Here is a 25,214-nt window from a genome sequence, read left to right on the forward strand (position 1 = left end):
AGCTACAAGGTACCCAACTACAACTTAGTACTTCCTATCATCCACAAACTGATGGTCAAACTGAAGCAGTCAACGAAGGTTTGGAGACCTATCTTAGGTGTTTCACTTTAGAAAAGCAACATCTCTGGCTACAATGGTTACCTCTAGGCAAATGGTTGTATAACACCAACTATCATGCCACCACCAAAATGACTCCATATGAAGCAGTTTATGGTCAACTCCCTCCTTCCCCTACTTCTTATATCAATGGATGCTCGAAGGTACAAGTAGTGGATCAACTCCTATAGAACCACACAACCATGCTGGCCCACTTTAGAAGGAATCTTCATCAAGCCCAAAACTGCATGAAGTAATAGGGAGATCAACATTGCTCAGAACGCCAATTTCAAGAAGGGGATCAAGTATTTTTGGGGCTGCAACCATATAAGCAAACATCACTCAAAGAAAAGGGTTGTCAGAAATTATCTCCAAAATTCTATAGACCGTATCAAGTACTTCAACGCATTGGAGAAGTTGCCTACAAGCCAGATTTTCCACCCAACACAAAATCCATCCAGTCTTCCATATCTCATGCCTCAAGAAAGTGATTGGGAACCATTGCAAAATTCAAACTAGTCTACTTGAAGTGGATGAAGAAGGGTCAATCTGGCTCCAACTTGAATAGGTTCTTGACACACGAGAGCAGTACCTGCGTGGCCGCACGATCAAGGAAGTCCTTGTCAAGTGGAAAGACACCTCTCCAGAAGATGCAACCTGGGAACCAGCTACTATCCTTCAGTAGTTTCCACAGCTTCAGCCTTGAGGACAAGGATATTCTTATCGGGGAGGGCATGTTAGGGTCCAACCCTAACCCCCTTATTTATGTAATAGTCCTGAGCGAGTCATTGTTATAGTTAAGTAAAGAGTCAATGAAGCCTGTATTAATAATTATAAGTGGTTAACCCGCATTTCATGAAAGGACCACAATTAGTTGCAAATGGGCCATGGTATTGGATAGATGGTATTAATAAGCACCATGGTATTGCCCCATGGTATTTCATGTATGAATCCTATATAAAGGATACAGACTCCCCTCAAGGAGCATCATGTCTTATATTGTAATTGAGCTCAGCTCTATTGGAGGTTACCCCCTCGAAGAGGCAAGTGAAGATTGCGTTCTGAATAATAAAATACTTCTTGTTATTTCTCATTATTCTATGTCCTAGGTATATTTCTTCACATATTTGGTATTCAGGTATCATCTTGTAGGTTAAGAGCATAACATTAATTTTCTTTAAGGTCTACTTCAGCTGTGGATAGAGAGATGGATAACATCTACAATATTCTCTACTTCAGATGTCGATAGAGTGATGGAGTCTTGCTTCTTTCTAACCCATGATACTAGGCAGTCTCCTAAAAAGCAAATTTCACCAGAAGAGCTCTTCCTATCTTCAATGTTGCGTTTCCAATCAACATCAATATATTCATTTAGTTTAAATTCTCTACTTCTAGCATAGAAAAATTGATAGTGTGTCATTCCTTAAAATTATTTGAAAACCCTTTTCAAAAAAATCACATGAGTTTCATGGAGGTAGTCTTGAAATATGGCTACCGAAGCCACTACCTCCATGATATTGCGTCTGGACACTATGAGGTAAAGAAATCTTCCAATCATTGATATATATATACTATCTCATTGACAGGAGGTCTCACATCTTCTTTACATAACTTACAACTGTAACCATGGGGGCACTAACCGACTAACAATCTTCTAGTCCAAATATATTTAGAGATTCTCGCAAGTATTTGGACTAGGATATGAAAACACCATCCTTTAATTGTGAAATTTGTAGTCCTAGGGAAAAGGATAGTTATTCTATCATGGGCATCTCAAAATATGCTTGCATAGAATTTTCAAATTGATGTCCCAATTCCTCTAGATCACTTCCAAAGACTATGTCATCTACATAAACTACCACAATTAGCAAGTGGTGATATTCAATTTTATGTACAGATTTCTATCTGCATTGCCCCTCTTGAATCCTTTTTGTTGAAGATATTTATCCAATATGGAATATCAGGCTCTAAGGGCCTATTTGATATCATATAAGGCCTTTTTCAATCTGCAGACAAATTCTTCATTCTCTGTGAGCATGAATCCTTCTTGTTGTTCAATATATACTTATTCTTCTAGATTCCATTGAGAAAATATGACTTCACATCCATATAATACAGCTTGATGTATTTATGAATGGAAAAATAAATTAGCATGAGGATGGATTCCAATCTTACTACAAGTGTAAAGGTTTCTTCAAATATATCCCGTCTATTTGGGAATATCCTTTGTAGACTAAGTAAGCCTTGCTCTTAATCAATTTACCTTTCTCATTAAGGTTATTCTTGAAGAACCATTTGGTTCCTATAACATTTTTCTCTTTGGGTGTTGGAACATGCTCCCAAGTGTCATTCTTCTCTACTTAATCCAACTCTTCATTCATTTCCTTTATCGAAGACTTATCCTCACTTTCCTTAATGAGATTCTTGGGTTCGATTTGAGATAGTAGAGAAATATTTGTGTAGCTTGGTTGGTTAAGGAATATCCTCCTTGCTTGAAATCCAAGTATTTGACCACCATTAATTTAACTTTCAGGATGTTATTTTTGTACATACCTTGAGGGATTTTTTGACCTAGGTGTGGTACTTACTTCTTCTTCTTCTTTGTCTAGTTCAATCTCTTCTAGGTTTGTGAATATGGTGGTTGAGATTTCTTATCCATGCGAGTTCATGTTCCCTTTGTAAGACTCATATTGCAGTAGTATTTCATCCACTACGATATCAATGCACTCCTAAACTCTATTTGTATTTTTTTTGTAGAATTTGTATCCTTTACTTCGGGTTGAGTAACCGAGAAATATACCCTCATCAGCATGCGAATAAAATTTTCAATGTTTTTTGCCATTTATTTTGATAACCATTTTCACCCAAACACCTTGTAGTGCTTTACCTATGCAAGTCTCCTGTTGCATAACTCAGAGGGAGTCTTATCACTCTTAGGCCTGAGCCATGTTCTGTTTTCTAGGTACACTTCTTCCTACGTTGCTTCTCCCCAACAAGTGTGAGGTAACTATGCTTCATCCAACTTAACATTGGCCATCTCTTGAATTGTTATGATCTTTCTCTCTGCTACTCCATTTTGTCGTGTATTTTTGGCCATAAAATATTGCCTCCTTATCTCATGCTCTTCACAATATTATTCAAACTCTCTTGAAGTGTATTATCCACCTTTGTCTAATCTTAAGAATTTAACGTTTATAACTTTGTCATTTTCTACTTGAGATTTGAATGTCTTAAAATTATTAAGAGCTTCTAATTCCTCATTCAAGAGCATTATCCATGTGGCTCTAGTAAAGTCATCAGTAAATAACACAAAATACCTTTCTCCTATTGGGATTTGCATCTTAGTTGGGCTACATATATCAGTGTGAATGAGCTCCATAGGTTTAGATGATGAGAAGTCCTTTGTCTTAAATGTATTCCTTGTCTACTTACCAAATTGACAAGATTTTTATATTGAATTATCAGACCTTGCGAGTCTTGGAAATCCTCTTATATCTCCAATCTTGTTGACCTTTATCAGACTGTCAAAATTAATATGAACAATTATCCTATGCGATAACGACGTTTGATTTGCCTTGCTACAGTAACATCTTAATTGATGATGATGATGATGATGGTTACTGTCCACTGAGACCAAATTGGTCTATTAGACCTATAATTTTCTTTCTTAGTTTCTAATTGTCTGGCTCCTCATCTTTCTTGGTGAGATTGGTGCTGTAGATTTCTTTTTTTTCTATATGGTCTTCCAGCTTTCTTTATCTTGCATCTCCTTCATCTCTTCTAATTCTTGGGACATTGGTGTCTTAGCTTTGCGATCTATTGTGTTCGTCCTTTTGAAGATAGTCGGAGAATAAGTTTGGTCTAGGAGATCTACTTTGTTGTTAAATGGAGATTTATTTTGTGCGGTATTCGAACCCTCATAGCTTGAGGGGTTGTCGAGTTCACTCTTTCGTTGTTAGGTGGGGCTTTCCCCCTACTTGTCTTGAGAGTTGTTTATTTCTTGCCCAATTTCTTGTGATTTAGATTTTTCTTGAGAGTATTCTTCTTTGATGATAGTGTAGTGTTCCTTTTGTGGTCCTTGCCACCATGTAGATCTGTGGTGATTTTTTCTGGCAGAATTTTTCTGGGAAGCTTTTGGGCAATTTCTGGCTAGGTGGCCTATCTCAAAGCAGGATCGACATCTGAAGAGGACACTTTCATAATCGAGTTTCTGGTTCCACACATAGTCTTTACTTGTTAGGTGTATCTCAGCTGGGAATCCGATGTTGAAGTCCATTTCCACACAGATCAAGGATAATTTTAGGGGCGAATGTTCGCCCTTTGGCGAAATTAAGGGGTTTTAATTTTTTAGTGGGCGAATATTTTGTATCATAGTACATTTTTACAAATCACCTCAAATAGCCCACCTTATTTTAAGGGAGAGGGTAAAAAAGGTAAATTTAGCCCTTGAAATTAGGACTTACAACCTTCCATTCGCCCATTTTCAAGAATAGGTTTTATTTAAGTGAATCCATTCGCCCATTTTCAAGAATAGGTTTTATTTAAGTGAATCCTATGGGCCAAATACCATATTTATAAAAGAGGTATGGTAAATTAATAAAAATATAAATAAATGAGAGGTATGGTTAATAAATAAAACATTTTTTATATTTACTCCATAAGTCACCTTATATACATGTAAGGGTGTAAACAAATAAAAATATAAGTAAAGTGGAGGTATGGTAAATAAATAAAACGTCTTTTTATACTTACTCAAAAGGTATGGTAAATAAATAAAAATATAAATAAACTAGACGTATCGTAAATAAATAAAACCTCTTTTTATATTTAGTCCATAACCCTCATTCTATTTATGAAGGCTCAAGAAAGAGGTTTTATTTAAGTGAATCCTATGGGCCAAATACCATATTTGTAAAAGAGGTATGGTAAATTAATAAAAATATAAATAAACGAGAGGTATGGTAAACAAATAAAACATTTTTTTATATTTACTCCATAAGTCACCTTATATTTACGAACACTCAAAAAATGGGTTCTATTTAGGTGAAACCTATGGCCAAAATACTATGGGACAAATACCATGGACTAGATTGTTATTAATACCATGCAAAAAACCATTATTAACCCTAATATTAGAATTAATAAAAATAAAAATGGCACATGGTATTGACCCATGGTATTCCCCAAAATGGCACATGGTATTGACCCATGGTATTCACCTGGAATGTAGCCTATTTAAATGGGGGATTTAAACCAGCATGTAGCCTATTCTAAGATTCACTAGGACTTTACAGAGCTTTATTATTTAGTGAAAGACTCGCCAAGATCTTACAAGATTTTATAATTGAGTAAAATATTCGCGATGCCTGGTGAGAGATTCGCCAAAAAATTATATATACATATTATATTATTGATAAAATCGCCTTCCATTTTTCCTATATACCATCTAGATTCGCTCATTTATTATATTTATAAATTTAGGGGGGGTTCTTAAAATTTTCCTTGACACAGATGCATGCATAGGTGGTTTTGGCATATTCCTTTGTTTCTGGGCACCTGCAATAAAAATTCCCAATTGCGTTTCCAATGGCTTTTAGCGAAGAGAAATTCCAGAGATGCAAAGGTAGGTTTGGCAATCTCACGCAAACTGGTGTTGAGGTTATGACTATTGTTGAGGGATCAAATGATGGGTTCCATGGCCTCAGGAATAGGCCTGATTTTTCCCAAAACCAAGGGCCAAAATCTAGAATACATTGTCTGCTTTCAGAGTTTTCAAAATCCACTATAAAGAAACCCCTAGCATAGGGGTAGATATTAATTGCATCAGGAATTAGAGGCTTCCATACCTCCGAGATCCAACTATGGAGAGCTGTTAGCCGCTGCCAAAAACCATTGAATCGGCAGATTAGGGCACTTTCAGAGAACTTCAAAGCCTCATCGAGTGAGGCCTGGACCACCTGGATAGTGGGGGCTGGGGCTTCACTGACTATATGGGCAGGAGCTTGCTCCCCAGAGGCAGACTGATTTGAGCCAGCAGCTATTTTCACAAAGCTGGGAGCCATCTCGATAATGATCTCCTGCTGAGTATAGAAGATTGTCGAAGAGAAGCCACATAATCGACAGATCTACAACTTGGAGAGCTGCAAGTCTGGATAACCGCTCTATATCTCAATAGAGACGCAGATTTGGAGAAATAAGCCACACCAAGAGATGGAAGCCACAAAATCAGTAGATCTACAACTTCGAGAGCCACAGATCTAGATAACTGCTCTATATCTCAATAGAGCAGATCTGGAGAAATAAGCCACGCCAAGAGATGGAAGCCACAGAATCGGCAGATCTACAACTTGGAGAGCTGCAGATCTAGATAGCCACTCTATATCTCAATAGAGTCGCAGATCTGGAGAAATATAAAATCGTGCAGGACGAGGGTTCTAGAGCATCATTTCCACAACGCAGCCCTCTCGAAGCTTAACTCCACAGTTACCTTCGATCCCGATCTTGACGCTGTGGTCGTGGCTTCCTCCAAATAAAACTATAGCGGTCTGGGAGGGCAAGCAACAAACTAATCGAAATCCAATCTAGGGAGCAGCCCTGAGATTTCTACCCACTCGGCCAATAATACAATCATGGCTATAGAGCTTTCACGGAAATAAGCCACAGATCTGGAGAAATAATGCCACAAAGCTTCACGGAAATAAACTGCAGATATGGAGAAATAAGCCATAGATCTGCAGAACTAGTAGGTAGGGTGGAGCCGAGATCCAGCGCTCACGAGTGTAGTTCCTTATTTAGTTGGAGATTCATAGATAGACAGATCTGGCGAAGTTACCTATCCATCTCTGCTACCAACGAATACAACATATGAACCGTATTGTACTTAAACCAACTCTGCAATCTCCCGAAGAAACAGATGACCTAGTGATGCCGCAGAGCTTCACGGAAATAAGCCGCAGATCTGGAGAAATAAGCCGCAGAGCCGCAGAGCATGTTATGATTTATGAGTTATGATTTCCTTCCCACCAGCTTTCCATTCTCTTTCTTTCAGACCTCACAATCTTTGGATCGAAAGGTCACATTATAGCCATTATCAAACATCTAGCTCACACTAAGCATGTTATGCTTGAGACCCTTTACATATCGTAGATTTTGAAATTTAAACTTTTCATCAAGACTTGCCATGCCCTTACCCATAATTCTTGATAGAGCATTATTGTCTAATATGATAGCGTTCCCTATGTCCTTTTCTTTTACAGACATGAATTTATTCTTACCCCTAGTCATAAGATTGGAATATTTGCTATCATGTAAAATTTTAGGGGCTAATAGTCTGAGGTGGGATTATTTTCCATGGTTTTTACAAAACAAAGATTTGTCAATTCCATATTTTTATAAAAATGATTTGCCCAAATTTTACAGTATAAAAATATTTTACCTTAAAAATTGCCAGTATTATATAAAGAGTATATATAAAATCATTATAAAGTTGAATAATTTTACAAATACATCAATAAACATTTTATAGTTTTCATATTAAGGAGTAGTGAGATTCACCAACGTTTTTAAACTTTAAGATAATTTTCCATCCTTAAAATTTTCCTTGGTCACTATCCACATACTATTTTTGTTCTTGATCATCCGCTGATAGTGCAAGCCCATAGTCCATGTTCTTTCCATACTTATGTTTCTAATTATTCTTATCCTTTGGAAAGGTTTCTTATCAAGCATTATGGGATTTAGATGAATACTCAAACTTCCTTCTGCATTTACTCACCTTGTGATCGAAATTATTACATTTGGAGCATTAAACATCATCCATCAGAGGAGGGAAGGGATTTCTATTTCTAGGAGTTGAGTATTGAGATCTAAAATTTTGATACTTCTTGTATTCAAATTTTTTATTTATTTCAACTTTAACTCTTCTACAATCAACAACTTTATGTCAAAAGATATGGAATTTATAGCAATGACCATAAAATAAATTAGAGTACTTAAAGTTGGAAACTTCACGAGTTTGTATGTGAGAGTACCTCTGTTATCTTATTGATTGATTAATTTTCATTTGGTATGACTCCTTTAATAAGTTGGAATTCTTGTTCCTGTGATGGGTTCCTATATTACATACTACCCAATTATTTTTATTGATTATACCTTTAAGCACATTTTCATAGCTTTGAGGTTCTTCAAATCCTACGAACATGAAGTTCATCTTTCTCATAAGAAATTATTGTGATCTAGAATATCCCAGACATGTCTTGTTCTCTAGAGACCTTTGACTCTTTAGAATTTGATCTAGCTCTCTTGAACCTTCTACAAACTTATCATTTACACCCTTCTTTGTCTCTAATCTCAAAAGATATGTTCTCAGAGAGATAATTCTTGCCTTGAGACTCTGCCAGTTTTCTTCCCGTTCATGAATTAGATCATTTAGAACTTCTTCCTTTCATTTTTCTTCTTATAACTTGACTTTTAGGGACATAATATCTTCTTTGCATGTCTCTAGGATCATATCCTCCTTCAATTTTCATTAGCTCCTGCTTTAGATGCCTATTCTCTTCTTCTAGATTTTCATATGTTTCTTATTTTTCTTCTAATAGAAGACATAAGATGTCTTTACTTCTAATGGAATATTCATTTTTTTGTTTTTGACAAACAAATTATTCATTTCTTGAGTTGTACATACATTCCTAAGCTCGTGCAACAAAGTCTCTTTTCATTCATTTTTCTTTCTTCTCACCTTTTATAACTCATCACGAGAACTGATATGTTCCCCTTGAAGGTCCATTACTCCTTGTTATTCTTCTTCAAAGTCTGTAATAATTTTTCTCTTGTAGTTAGCTCCAAATTCCATAAGTAACCACTTATTTGACTCATACTATGAGGAATAATAGGTATCATAATATGGTTCTCAGGTATCCTCTTTGGAATAGGTCCCCTTCTTATTAAGTAACTTCTTCTTTCAATGTTTTTGATCTTTGATTTTAAAATTCTAATCATGTTACCTTTATCCCTCTTATTTGTAAGGGAACTTGGCTGTAAAATATCCAACTCTTCCACAGCCAAGGAATTTGAAGGGAAGCTACACGTTACATTTACCCTAGCCCCACATTAGTTTCCTAGCAAAGTGAGCCAAATCATGATCTAATTTGTAGCTAGAATAATCCTAATGATCTTTGTGATCCTTATCCTTCTTAGACACCTTAAAAGTTTCCTGCTTCGGTTCAGTCTTCTCTTTCCCTACTATCATCTCATGGGTTGTGAGAGTACCATGTAGTTAGTCCATTGTCAAACTTTTTAGATTAGACATCTCGTCAATGGCTAAAATTTTAGCATTAATTATCATAGGAATAGATCTTAATACTTTTTGAACAAATACATCTTCTTCGATAGCTTCGCCAAGTTTTCTAATCATATTGGTTACTTCTTCAATTCGAAGGAAATGCTTCGTGATTCTTTCAAACCTCATTTTAAATGCTTAAAGTTTTACATGTTTGACTTTTTCAAATCCTTAATGACTCTGATTTCCATTGAACCATACTTCCTTGTCATATTTATGGTGCATAACTTTTATAAGTTGGAATTTACTAAGGCCAAAGATAATGGAATTATTTTCTTTAGAATTATTCTCATACAACTTTTTACTATCTACATCTATGGGAGGGACATCAGGAACATCATAATATACTAACACATAGCTCCACTCTTCTACTTTGGGGGACATAGGATAGACTTCCATCCTAACTTTCCAAAAGGCATAGTTTGTCCCATAAAATATTGGTATCTTACTTGGGTAGACATCTTGATCTGCTTTTCTAGACATAATTCCTTATAGTTCTACCATCCAGTGGATAAAATGTTACTAAAGGAAACTTATCTATGATACCAATTGTTAAAATAATGAATTATTAAGAGGTGGGGGTTGAATCAATAATAGTGAGGTTCTTAATATTTAAGCTCAATTCTTAAATTTCCTTTACTTTTCCCAATTACTTGTGACAACATTCATATATACACACACACACACCCACCAAATTAAACCATTCAGATGAGCACAAATTCCATCAATTGAGTAGCACATACATACTGACATAGGTATTTTTTATAGGGAAACCAAAAGGGATAAAACCACCAATCTATTTTATTATGATGTAAATTAAGCACCCGCCTAATTACATAAAGTTGTTTGTGAGCACCAACTCATGAGATACCCAATCCCCCTCAAGAAAGAAAGCCACCACATTACAAGAAACACAATTCTCTTATCAATATAGGCTGCTACATGTTCTAGCCACTATTTTTCTTTCCATATAATTTTCAAAATGAAAACAAAGGCCAATACAAATTCATAGAAATATGAACCAATCAAATGTTTTGCACACAACACTTTCCCTTCTTCTTTGAAGTCTTCCTTTTCTCGGCACACTTCACTTCTCAAGCATCTCTCTTCTCAGCCCTTAGTTGATTTGAGTGACAGTTATCTCTCGACTCCCATCTCCCTTCTGCTCACACAAATAGATATGTAGCTCCTCACACACTTCAATCTCCTCTCCACACACTCACTTGCAACAATGTTGCACTCCCCCACATTGAAAAATTGCAATCCATTGTTTTTTTCCCTCTACTGAACAATAGTCAATGTGATCTTAGTTGTCCTCTCGTTTTCTCTATTGTCTTTGCAGCATAGATCCTGAATGAATGTTTTTGCAAGGCTCTTAATGTTGTTGTTCCATCAAGGTGAATGGCCATTTTAATTGTATTAAACTCTGGAAATGGTTTTTTTTTTTTAACTCAACTATTTCCATTACATTAAATTGCAGAATATGCATATAAGTATCTTCTCATACTAATAAATAAATCTGTGTCTTACTTGCACACTCGAGACATAGCTCCATTGAATTTTCCTACACAAATCACTTGGTCCTCCATTCCTCCTAATTTCCCACAGAGTTCATAATGCACTATAGATATGTCTCTCCTTTCTTATTTAGCTTAAACATCCCATTAGAACCCATAAAATCACTAGTATGGTGTCTTAGAGGCATTTTATTCAATTAATTCCAAGTGGCATGCAGGTGAGAATAGAGGACGCTTATTTTTGTTTAATTCAAGCTTACAAACTCAATTTGTATTTTGTGGTCCTCTCTTGTCTTGGGAAAGTAGTTCTTGGCAATGGCCATTAAACTAATGGCACCAACCTCATTGTGCTCTTCTACTCAACTTCTCCATCCTTGCTTATCCCAATTGTTGTGATGGCTAACTTGGTACTCAATGCCAAAGTGCTAGTGACGCATTCAACCATGCATGTGCTCCATGCTTTTAATTATAGGACTAAATTTTTCTTCATATTCCTTTGCCAAATTGTGTTGTCAAATAAAAATTTCAGTCGTTTTTAATTTTATTACAAAACACTACCAATTCTATCGAATTTTCCTTGGCTCCTTCTTCTTGGCACTTTTCTTCTATTCACGCCATCAGACTAGGTGCTATGACCTATGTCTTAAGTTTTAAGGTGCTTAGTCTATTTAACCCCTTTGCGAGTCAAATTCCTTTATTAACGACTCCATGCCCTTGGTCTCATTTCTTTAAAAAATGACCAAAAAGCTCTATCGTTGTGCTAATCTTGGAGCTCCCAAGTGTGGCACTTCTCCCCTGGCACCACCCATTTACGCTTCCTTATAAACGTTTGGGCTCTATCCCTCTGGGGCAAGATATCTAGTAGGGTTTGATTGGATCCATTTAATTGGTTGTATATTTGTGTATTATAAGATTGACATGTGCTATCTCCTGTTGCTTAGCGTTTCCAATTTCTACACCATTGACACATTCCCAAGCTCCATTCGGTTGGATGAGATCATGCTAATGTCAGCCATACCACATGTCTACCTATGATTGGTTCATATGTACACTAGAAATTGACCATTAGGGTTCCCAAATACACTGAATCTTCCTGCCACATGACATACTTTGATTTATTAGTGTTGATGTAAGCATCCAGGCTAATTATATGTTTCCACCTTTCCTCTGCTAGAGAGGAAATAGAAGGGTCATGTGGCCCTTGGTTTTCCACTGATTTCCTTTTTTAATATTTTTAGGGGTTCCCTAATTTTTATTTTTTCTTCTACCTAGTAAGTTTTCCTTTACACAACAAATATTTTATATGTTCAGAATAGCCCTCAACAGGCTAACCCATTAGAGCAGGGACCTCCCATTCAATTCCTTTTCCAATGAAAATATTCTCCGCCGCACATTGTGCTCCTTGCCATCCCCTTCAATTTCATCCCAACGCATAACTTCTACGTGTCATTTGCCAACCTCTAGGGTACACCTGACAAGGTAATTCCACTGGGATGATGTAACTTTTTGTCGTAATCCCTCAAATTATGTTTGAGTGTATATAAAATACACTAGAGAAATGCTATTGGGGTATTACCACTGGGTGGGATCCACCTGTTAGCCAAAAAAACAGTTTCTTGTCACTTTCATGTCGTGCCACGTGTGCTTGATCATTTTGATGTTGGAACCACTAACTATTCCGCTATACATCGGAAATGTGCCAAAATTTGCTTCATTTCAAAACGGTTTCCAAGCCTTTAACTATGAATTAGTTTTACTTTGGGCCTCATACCTTTGACCGTCTCTATCTCTCAAACTAGGAGGCCATTTTCAGACTTGAATATACCATTGGAATTTATTTTCAAGCACTATCTAGCTATGCAATATCTAGGAGTACCATATTTTATCTCTTGAGGTGAAATCCCTCCAAATACTAGGACTCCCATCCAAATAGTCATCATATTATGTCTTCTCCAATAAGCCTGCTACTATGATGATTTTCTACAAAGTACTACAACAACCATGGGACTCCCCCTAAGACCAATGCTATATTACACAAGGTATTGTAGATTGGCTATCTTATGGTGAGGAATTTTAATGGATTATGTACCTTAAAATATTTTTTTTCTCCCTATTACTCAATGTTTATATTTTTTTGGTCAACTACCTACATTATTAAATATAAATTATATTATTTATTACTCAAGTTACACATTTAAAAATTATTCTCACTCACTAAATCACATATGCAATGGAGATAGATTGAGATACCTCACTAGAGAAGTTAGAACACCAATTCGAGTGATGTGTAGCATAGTCAATGAAAGTGGTAGCTAGTTAGAAGTCCTTGACAACATCGCTCCACTCAACACAACAAAATATAATTCATCCCATCGTGTTTAATTTTAGTGCATCCTTCCCGAGTTGGAGTTACACATCTTTCTAACTATGTCCATTTCATCATTCAACAACTGTTGGGCCCTTCACAATTTAAAGCGTCTGTTTGACAATGTTTTGTTGTGTAATCATGTATTTTAAAGTTCCTATCCTTTAACTTACATGTAGAATTTATTTACCTATTCTTCCTAATACCTTAGGTTTTTTTTATCTTGAGTGGGACACGGCCACTTCACTCAATGAATCTTTGACATATCACCTGCGTTTACGGCATACTAAACAATACCCCTAATTTGACTACATATTGCAAAATAGTTATGAAAATCACATCATTTAACCCCCTTCCAATACAAAACCAATACACCTTCCTAATTTGAAAAACCCCTACTTTCACTAGATCTTGTAGGCATCCATTTTCTCATTAACATTTTTTATACCCCTTTCTATATTTTCATTAACTTTGAGTTCCATTTTTTATACCTTCCAATATAAAAACCCTTTACCCCATATATCCCCCAATATATATTATCATTTTCTTCATCAATATATGTCCCGAAATATGAAACCATGTGGTATGGTATTTCTCCCCTGGTGAATACCACATGGAGTGGGACCAATGCATTGCTTTGTAAATTCCAATTGGATAGACAAATAATATAAGATAATTTTCCTTGATTCTCTTATTTTAACTTGTTATTTTTATTATTTTTCATGTATTTGGGTTTTTTTTCCTTGAAGCTAGTGTTGTTCCCATCTATATGAGGTTTGTTTTAGGTTGAGATCTTCATAAATACATCATTTGGTGTCATAAAATTTGTATAGTCCTAATATGTATTTACATTTTTCTTATAAAACTAGCATCCCACTTAGTGTTGTGAATTCATAGCCATTTTTTAGGTGTTCCCTCTGAGTTGGATCCATGTTAGAACCTGATTTCATAAATATCCCCTCATTAGTTCTAAATTAAAGTGGGGGCCTTGCTTTGATAAAAATACGCCATCAAATCTTATTCATGGAGCCTAGTGCACCCTCTAAAATCTCACTTGAATTTCGATTAGGATATGATTCAATTTCTCTTAGCTCTTTTTTCTTTACATACATTACTCTCTTAAACCAAATCATTTTATCTTGGAGATTTTATTCGATTAATTTCTCTCCTCGTCTCAGTTCCCACCTCTCTCTCAAAATATATGGTTTGAAGTTGCTCTCATATCATACAATAGTCTCCTTCCAACCAATGCACTAAGGTTCTTAAAGAACTAAAATTTGGAACTTATAAATCAGTCGTGGATCCCAAGAAAGACATTGGAAACACAGACAATATTGAGAGGGGGCTTCTTAGGTCCCTATAATACTATTCTATTCCCCTTATTGTTATTGTCAGTGTATCCCCTATTGTTATTGCTGTGACCATGTATCCCCCATGTTGTTATTTTTATGCCCAATAGAAGCCCACAATTCTTATTAGTGTTCCTTTACATTATTGTTGTTATGTAGGCTCTAATTATATTCTGATCCCTTAGACTCCTATACATACCAAGGAGGTATTATCATTTGTATCATTCAAGAATTTTTCATTTTATGTAATGTAAAGTAGGTTTCCCCTCAAAGAGGATAATTTTTAATTCCTTGATCTATTTTTTTGTGAGCTTTTGCATAACATTTGGTATTGAAGCTTCAGATTCTAGGGTTTCACTTCTTCAAAAAAGTCACCTTGAAATATTTGTTATTAAAAATTCTATACAAGGATTAAGAAGATGAAATTGAAACCAGGTGGAGCCTAAGTATTGATGAACATTTTATATGAATATTAGATATTTTTTTGCTATATTTTCAGAGATATGATCCAAGGAATTTAGGATTTTGCAGGCTCCAAAATTCAATGTCAAACAAATGACCCAGTGAAAATCATCATAACTTTCTCTCCAAGCATCGGACTTGAATTTCATAAAAACATGATTGAAATTACACAAACTGTAGCTTTTTGTGTACCATTTTTAGGGCCTAAGGTCAAAATAGTGACACGTGGCACTCCATACAAGGGAAATATTCTGAACCAGTCTGTAATGAGGTCATCGTGGGATATTGGGCATAACATTTTCTTGAAGAATCAAATCTCAGTCTAAATTGTGGTGTTGTAAATAAGACTTAAGGATATACCATGAAACCAAATTTTAAACCTTGGAGATCAAAAATTGAAGACATAAGGAAACTTCAAGAATCAATATCAAGCTCCTAAAAAGAAGGAAACAGGTGTGTATTTTTTAAAAAATTTCATAACTTTTGTTTGAAAACTCATTTTGAAGTGATTCAAAGTGAATATTGAAGCAATGATACCAGTATTTGGTTCTAAAATTCCTCCCAAACAAAATAATTACATATCCGTTAAGCCTTCAGAAATCTCTGTTATGACTCATGAAGAGTCAAAATTGTAACATGATATATCAAAATTATGACACCAAGTGAAACAAATTTTGCTCCCATAAAAAGAAACCAAAGATAAACTAAACGGGGACATGGATGGATTAAAAAGGGGACATGGATGCCTTAAAATGTGACATGGATGGTTTAAAATAAGAATAAAAGCTAACATGAATGGTTTAAAAGAAGACATGGAAGAAATGATGAATTTCAAGATGGAAGGATTGACCAAGTTGCTGAAAGAAATGCTTCCCGATGGTGACAGGGATAATACATGAAAATCATGATGGGGAAAAAAATGAATATGAATTGTGATTTTAAAAACTTCAATGTTGGGTTTAAGACCCACCATATCCCAAAGATAAATATGAGATATTTTGATGGAAAGGATCCAATAATATGGATACTGTAGATGGACCAATATTTTGATCTTCGTGATGTGAAACATACACAGAAGGTATGCATTGCATCTTTATATTTAGAACTCAATCGGTTTGTATGGTATCGATGGATTTTTTCTGATAAACCACCTGTCACTTGGTAATTTTTGATGTAGGAAATTAGAGCATATTATGAGGACACAAAGAGAAACACTTTCTTTAGCCAATCGATAAATCTCAAACAAAAGGGTTCAATGGCAGAGCACATTGAGGACTTCCAAAAATTGAATATCAGGGTAACTAATAATCTAGAGGAGCATATGATTAATGTCTTCATAGTGAATTTGAAGGATAACATCCAACATGAGGTTTAGCTTTGGGAACCTAGTTCATTGGAGAAGGTATTTGGGATGGGAAGAAAACATGAAAGAAAAATTATGGCAACAAGTAGTTCTACCACTCATAACTATAAAAATGGAAGCGTTGTTGCTCCTGGAGTTCCACAACCTACATTGTTGACACCACGAAAATTGGAGGAGAAAAGAGAAAAATGGAGTTTTCATAGTTGTGATAACAAATAAACTAAAGGTCATAAGTGTGTCCAGAAGAAATTATTCTATAGATTGTGAAGAGGAGGAAGAAAATGAACAAGAAACATTAAAAGAGGAGGATATACAGTAGGAATCAACCCAACAGAAAGAAGAAATGAATCCAAACAAACATCTAATGCCTTGGCAAGAATTATCACTCCTCAAACTCCCAAGGTAGAAGAATATATCAAGAAGAAAAAGGTAATAGTTTTGATTTATTCAGGTAGTACCAATAATTTTATTCGTCATAAGATAGCAGAGGAATTGACATTGTTCCTATATATAGCACTAGATTATCAAGTGATGGTTCCAAATGGACGAACTATAAAATTCTTTAGAAAGTCCCACAGTATCAATATAACCGTGGGGGATTATTTATTGAATATTCCAATGCTTTCCATTCCAATGGGTGGTGTTGATGTTGTATTAGGAGTCCAATGGTTGCGAACATTAGGGACTATAACTTTTAATTTTCAAGAAATTTTCATGAATTTTTTTTGGGAAGGAAAGGAACTTTAATTAAGGGGTATCATATGAAAACCAGGAAATATAATCAGATCTAGTGGCATGAAAATTATTTTGAAGAAATAACAATGTGGCATAATTGTATAATTATGCTCACTAGAGTTTAAAACAACGAAAGCGTCTATTTCTCCAGCTATTGAAAAAGTTTTGGAAAATAACTCTAGGGTATTTGAGACTCCCGAAGGCCTCCCACCTATCCCTGATAATGATCATGATATTCATTTGATTCCAAGAAGTGTTCCTCAAAACATCATACCTTACATATACTATTATGCCCAAAAGAGTGAAATTGAACGTATGGATGCATAAATGATAGAGGCTAGTATAATCCAACCTAGTCAAAGTTATTTCTCTGCTCTAGTAGTATTGGTGCATAATAAAGATGGATCATGGAGTATGTGTCCAGATTATAGCGATCTTAACAAGCTCACTATTAAAGATAAATTTCGTGTTCTTGTCATTGATGAATTGTTGGATGAATTACATGGAGAAATTTACTGCACCAAGTTGTATCATTGCTTAGGATATTTTCAAATTAGAATGAAGATGGAAGACATTTCAAAAACAACATTCATAACTCATGAGGGTCGTTATGAATTTTTGACCATGCCTTTTAGCCTTACTAATAAAGCTTCCGCATTTCAAGGTCTGATGAACTCCATTTTAAAACCCTTCCATAGAAAATGTGTGTTAGTATTTTTTGATGATATACTAATAAACAACATGTCTTGTAAGGATCATGTTCAACATGTTGTGAGGGTGCTAAAACTATTGGAGGGGAAACAATTATATTCAATAACCTCCAAATTTTTATTTGGATTACATGAGGTCAAATATTTGGGTCATATTGCATCTCATGAGGGTGTTAAGGCAGACCCTAACAAAATTAAATCGATTAAGGAATGGAAAATCCCCACAAACATAGGCATATTCGAGGATTTCTTGGGTTCATAGGGTATTATCGTAAGTTTGTTAAGAATTATGGGAGAATAGCAGCACCTCTAACAAAATTACTGAAGAGGCTCGAACCCGCATCTTAGAAGTAGTTGGTTGGCTAATTGATATGCCTCAACATGCATTTTATTGGACTCTATAAGCAACTAACACCTTTGAACAACTTGAATAGGAAATGTACCAAGCACTGGTGTTAGCTACACCAGAAATGATAAAAATATTTACTGTCGAATCTGATGCATTGGGAAATGGAATTGGTGTTGTTTTAATGCCAGAAGGAAGACCTGTTGCTTTTGAAATTCATCCAATCTAAGGAAAGTATTCACAAAAATCTATTTATGATAAGGAAATGTTGCCAATACTACATGCACTATAGCAATTGATACCTTACCTAATGTAAATAAAATTCAAGGTAAAAATGGATCATGATAGTCTTAAATACATTTTGGAACAAAGATTATCTTTAAAAGAGTGGGAAAAATGGGTCACAAAGATGTTGGCTTATGAATTTCAACTCATCTACAAAAAATGGAAGAAATTTGTTGTTGCAAATGCACTCTCAAGAAATGATGTGGATGTGGAAGCATTTATTTGTGCCATTTCTATTATCCAACATGATTAAATAAACGATAGAGAGGGATGAATGGAAGAATGATGAAGACATGAAACAATCATTAAAAATTTGCAGCCAGATCCCAGTACATCTGATACATTTAGATGGGAAAAAGATTCATTATGGTACAAAGACAACTTATATCTTTGTAATAATACCCAACTCAAGCAATAGACTCTTTTGGAATTGCATAAGTCCCCACTAGGAGGGCACTCAATACTTTTTAAAAATTACTATAAGGTCAAGAATGATTTTTTTTGCGACGACCTTAAATTTGATATTCAAAAGTTTGTGGTTTTTCCAACAAAATAAAGTTGAGAAAATTAAGACCCCGGGTCTCTTAGAGCCTTTAGCCATTCCAAGGCAGAGTTGGGAGGATGTATCAATTGATTTTACCACATAATTTCCCAAGTTTAAAGGAAATAGCGTCATCATGGTGGTATTTGATAGACTTACCAAGTATGCACACTTTTGTGCATTATCTCATCTTTTTAAAGCTAGTATAGTTACTACTAAATTTTTCGAAACAATTCAAAAGATACATGGAAACCCAAAGATTATTGTAAGTGACAGAGATCCAAATTTCACTAGAAATTTCTGGATAGAATTATTTTATTGCCTTTGTACTCAATTAGCTCATAGCTCATCTTATCATCCTCAATTTAACGGGAAAATTGAGACAGTGAAGACATTTTTGGAAGGATATATTTGTTTCTTTGTATCTAATAAAAAAACACAGTGGGTGAAGTGGTGACCTCTAGTTTAGTCGTGGTATAATACTTCCTTCCATACTATAGAAAAAATGAGCCCATTTATGGCACTTTATTGATATCATCCACCATCCATCACACCATATTTAAGAGAAAACTCTAAGGTTCAAGTAGTGGAAGATCACATTGAGCATCAACAACAAGTTCTCTAACTCTTAAAGGATAGCCTTACTCTTGCACAAAATGGAATGAGATAAGATGCAGATCAACATTGCAGTCAAATAAGTTTTGATGTAGGCGACTAGGTATTTTTATGGCTACAACCATACAAACAAATGTCCCTCAAGAAAGATAAGAAGGATAATAAATTATCACCCAAGTATTATGGTCCTTACAATGTGTTACAAAAAATTGTTACTATGGCATAGAAATTGGATTTTCATGCATCTTCCCGAGTGCACCCAATTTTCCATGTTTCATGCTTAACGAAGGTTATCGATGATAACCTCCCAGTTCAAATGGTGCTGCCAAAACTTGGCAAGGATGGAGAAATCATATCTGAGCTTGAAGTAGTCATGAAAATAAGAACCTAACAGCTACAGAATCAATTAATTTCAGGTATCTCTTTAAGTGGAATAACTTACTGACTTAAGATTCCCGATGGGAGGGCGATAATTTTATACAGAAGCATCCATAACTACTCAAGTGTTAAGGACAACATTTTTTTGAAGGAGAGGGAAATTTTAGGTCCCTAGAATACTAATGTATTCCCCTTATTGTTATTGTTATTGTAGCCCCTATTGTTATTGTTCTGCCCATTTATCCCCCATGTTTTTATTGTTATGCCCCATAGAAGCCCACTATTGCTATTATTGAGCCCTTACAACATTATTGTTATGTAGGTTATCATTATATCGTGACCCTTTAGACTCCTATATATACCAAGGAGGTCTTATCATCTGTATCATTCAAAATTTTTAATTTAAAGGTTTCCCCCTCAATGAGGATAATTTTTAAGTTGTTGATCTATTTTTCTATGATATATTTGCATAATGGGGAGGTGAATTGGAATTGTATGAATTTTTACCAACTAAAATGATTCTTTAAGATTCTGCTAGAATATTAGGACACCATTAAATACTTGATTAATTAAATTAAATAAGCATGACATGAATCAATATCAACAATCTGAATGGAACACATGAAGAAGAAGTAAATTTTCAAAACTATTATTCAGTTCAGTCATAGGGTAAGCTAAAACTTCATGTTACAATTCTCTCACTACAACAAGAAAGAAGGTACAACTCCCTGGTTTATTAGCAGCAAGAGGATGGAGCTTCAACCCCAAATATTTACCAACAACAAATGAAAGGAGTGTGAACCCCTAATATGCAAGCTACGAATTGATAGCCACAGAATGGTTCATATTTGATCCACTTTCATACTAGAAACATTAACTAGAAATTGTTCAAAATTAAATAATATCTTCAATAACCAACACATTCAGTAATATCTTATTACTGAGAAAACTCTGAGCTCTATACACCAACAACATCAACCTGAATTACTAATGCATTCTATGAGTCTATGAAACACCTTTCTAATAACAATATTGATCTCTATTTCACCCTTGCTGCATACCACCATCATGCATCATGCTACACAAACAACTCTCATACACACTCTGCAACACTTTGTTTCTCTTTCAAAATTTGATGCATTCATCCATCACTCATTTGCTCGAATTTTTCTTTTAAAGAATTCTACCCTGATATTTTTCGATTCAATCTTTGGTTAACTTGTTCATTGATCTACTACATGGTTTCCTTACTTTTATATTTGTTTTATTCACAAATTTTACTCGGAACTTTTTATCTAAGTATTATTTTTCTTTGAACTTCTTACTTTAAGAATTTCTTAGTTAAACTATTGTTTTCCTTAATTCTGGTGAGTTATAGGTTTTAGAGAGGATTTTCCAAATCTGGTGAACCTCTCGTTTTACCAAAATTTATAAATCTACCTCTTAATTATTATTCTACGACTGGAACTCCAAACGTTGTTTTTAGTACAAAATTGAGATGCCAATATCTGTTATGTTTGTCTTAGCTTCCAAAATTCAAGTGTTGTTAAACTAAATTTGCCGATTCGACTTTCCATGCAAGTGTATTGCATCATTGCTTATTCCAAAAATAATTGTCGACTCGTTCATGCCAAATCCCAAAGGATTTTTTAGCAATCGCTGCTACTGAAATGGTTGTTGACACATCCTCCATGCCTAAGAACTTTTCTATAGTCCCAAAGGGCTTCGTGACCCTTTTTAATTTCTAAAATAATTTGTTGCCAAAATTGAAGAATTTGGCCTTTATCCTATATTGCTCTGGCCCCTGTCGATTTCCACCATAGGACCGATACCTGTGACTTTTAGTTAATCCTTTAGGTGGTAAGCCCATACAAAGGGCTATCGAAGGCCTATTTTCTTATATAGCTCCTACACACCCTTAGTCTTATTTGATCAGCAAATGATCAACCACCTAATCCCCTCTACCCGATGAAATTGGAAATTCTAATTCTAAAAAGGTTATGGTCTCACAGGCTTTTGGGTATGGCCCATGTTACTTGAATTGCATGTTGTTCATATATATGGTCTCCCTAAAGACTAGAGCTCAAGTGATCTAGTGTCCTGCACATTTTGGAAATTCCAATTCTTAAAAATGTTATGGGATTCCAGGCTTCCAGGCTTCTAACAATGCTCTGCCACTCTAATTTTCATTACAGGGTGCCAAGGTTCTAGGCTTATATACCTACTTGCACTACTCTAGCTCAATGCTTTTATGGGCTTCATGGGTCCCCGTATTCTACTCATATTTGACTTTTGTACACCCAACTTTGATTGCCTCTATCTTTTGATCTAAGAGGCCATTTTCAAACTTGTTTATACCATTGGAAAGATATTTCAAACAAATTTCCAATTGAGTGGGTATGATGTAGTCTTTGAGATCACATGCTCTGTGAAAAATGGATTCAAACTCTTTATTATTCTTTACAAATTGACCCTTCTTGTTGTGCCTGAAACTTACTCTTCTAAACACATGTGCCACCTGTTGCCACCATTTTCAACCATTTTCGTAATGGACTCCCTGTTGACATCAAGAACTATCCCATTAACATCAATAACAAGATATTTCCACCATTCTCCCAGTTTGGCACTTATGGAAACGCTAAGATCAAACAAAACATCCTTTAGGAGATATGATTATCTCTTTTGAGTGTTCCCCCCCCCGAGATGTACTTCTCTTATTATTTTCTACTTCATTTGCTACTACTCATGCTACTCCTTAATCTATGGATGGGTCATTAACACCTCTTTTTGTAACCCTTTATCTAACCACTATTATATATCTCCCCTTATTTGTTTATTTTATCATCATTATTACTCCTCCTTTGACACCAATGGAAAAGACACCAACATTCTCACCCTATCACCATGCTCCCCCTAAAAACAATAATTTTGTTTCATGTTGATCCTATGGACCTGGTAACTTCATAATGATATGCTGGAAATACAACAAATTCCTTTCTTCCTATTTAAGTAAGAGCTAGTGTAGGGAGGTGAGAGGAACGATTCCCAATATTTGCCTCAAATACTCAAACCATTCTCTAGGGAGTGGCATGGAAAAAAGATCAACAACCTGTTCTTTTGTAGGAACATACTTCAGCTCCACAACCTAATTTGCAACCTTATCTCTTAGGAAGTGATACTTGATTGGAATATGCTTTGTATTGGAGTGACAAACTAGTTTTTTGTACATGCTTGTTGCACTTTTGCTATCACAAATAATGGGAATCAGTTGATCATAAAACACTTGTACATCTTGCAAGGCCTATTTCATCCATAGTAATTGATTTAACAAGAAGTTGTTGGAATATATTCTTCTTCAGTTGTAGATAAGGAAATGCAAGCTTGTTTCTTGCTTAACCATGAGACTAGAAATTCTCGAAGTAAGAAATCACTACCACTTATGCTCTTTCGATCACCTACATCACTTGCCCAATCAACATCAATATAAATAGTGAATGAAAAAAGTTTACCTTTGGGGTACCACATTGATCCAGGTGGATGTTGGTGGCCACCCATCTATCCCACTTGGACCCACACAATTGTCTCTTTCATTTTTTCAAATTTTCCTTAATTGTGGCACAATTTACTATTTTTGGCATTTTTTTAGGTTCTAAACTTTTGGATCCATTTTCAGGAGCAAAACAATTTTTTTTGGGAAAATGGGGGCAAACATGGGTCATAGACCCATGTTGGCCATTCAAAAGTTGTATTCCTCAAATAAATCTTTCTAACGAGGTATTTTGCATTCGAAAAGGAGATAGTATGCCAATGTTATGACCCCAGGAAGTTGATATAACAATTTACCCAAACGGGGCCCATAGTTTGGTGCTTCATGTCCTACGGTTAGGTTTTTGGATGTTTAGAGTTTTCCATTGTTTCTAAAAAATAAATAGGCCTTCGAGCCTCATTATAACATACTTAAGAGGCATGTAGCTACCACCTCTCTTTTCAAAGATAAGCTACCATCACCCAAGCTAGTCTTATTTCCATTATGTTTGTAAGCATATTTCAACTTTTGACATTAATGAAATGAAGTATTATTTCTGCTGCATCTCAGTATTTATGGTTATCTCTATAATTTTTTGCATTCCTATTTGAATCTAGATCAGTGGTATCAAAGCGGTTTGTTGTTTCTATATTTTTCTTTGCATGTCCCCAACAAGGTCGACATATAAGGAGTAAGGCCTTGGACTGGTCAAACCTTTGAAGGACCAACCTCAAAAATCCCGACGGCCTCCCATGGCTGATGAAAAGAAAGATGAGGGGGTAGGAGATCCTATCAAAATCTTGCTTGAAGAATCCCTTGAGCGACAAAGGAATGCAATGATGGAAAATTTTTCCAGATCCTTCAGTGGCTAGTGAGGGTTGATGCCTCTACTTTTAGTAGCTACTCTGGAAGCGCCACACCCTTTAAGGTACAAGTTAACTTTTACATTCCCATATTTGAGGGTCAGATAAATGTAGACGTTATAAATAGATGGTTAAATCTGGTAGAAGGATATTTTTCCATGCATGATTTTTCCAGCTGGGAAAAGATCATTTTTGCACTTCTCAAAGAAGGTCCCCGACATCAAGGACTAGTGGGAAACTTATTGTGAGCAGAAGGGTGAAAGTACAGCCTCACTATTTTTAGCCGCACCCACTTGGAATTCATTTCCGTATGCTATCAAGGAGCAGTACTATCATGTTGGAAGCTATGAAGATAAATACATATCGTGGACCACATTGTGGTAAGGAAGGGAACATGATGTGTAGAGCTTACGAATATTTTTCATACCCTTCACATAAAGTTGGGTATCAAGGATTTTGAGCGGAATTTAGTACTCAAATACCGTGACCACCTACATAGGTACATCCAGGACGAGATGGAGTTGTGGACATCTCCTCTCTCGGCATGGTGTATTGATACACTGTCAAGATCGAGAAAAAGAATGTTTAAATAGAGGAAGCGAGACTTTGGATCTGCAGGTCTGAAGTAAGGTAAAGGCTTCCCCAAATGTAGAACCAAGGATAAATCCAAGACAGTGTAACCCAAGACAACCCATCGAAGCTGTAAAAAAAGAACAACACCACGAA

The 25,214-nt window shown here is 35.4% G+C and overlaps 1 pseudogene; it reads right to left on the reverse strand.

Annotated features, from left to right (window-relative positions):
* LOC149202681 (potassium transporter 5-like) overlaps positions 1–25,214 on the reverse strand; it is a 254,070-nt pseudogene that overhangs the window by 189,247 nt on the left and 39,609 nt on the right.

This window comes from Pinus tabuliformis, chromosome 2_1, assembly GCF_031772625.1.
Source record: "Pinus tabuliformis cultivar Carrire ecotype Pingquan chromosome 2_1, CPIR1, whole genome shotgun sequence".
Classification (NCBI taxonomy): domain Eukaryota; kingdom Viridiplantae; phylum Streptophyta; class Pinopsida; order Pinales; family Pinaceae; genus Pinus; species Pinus tabuliformis.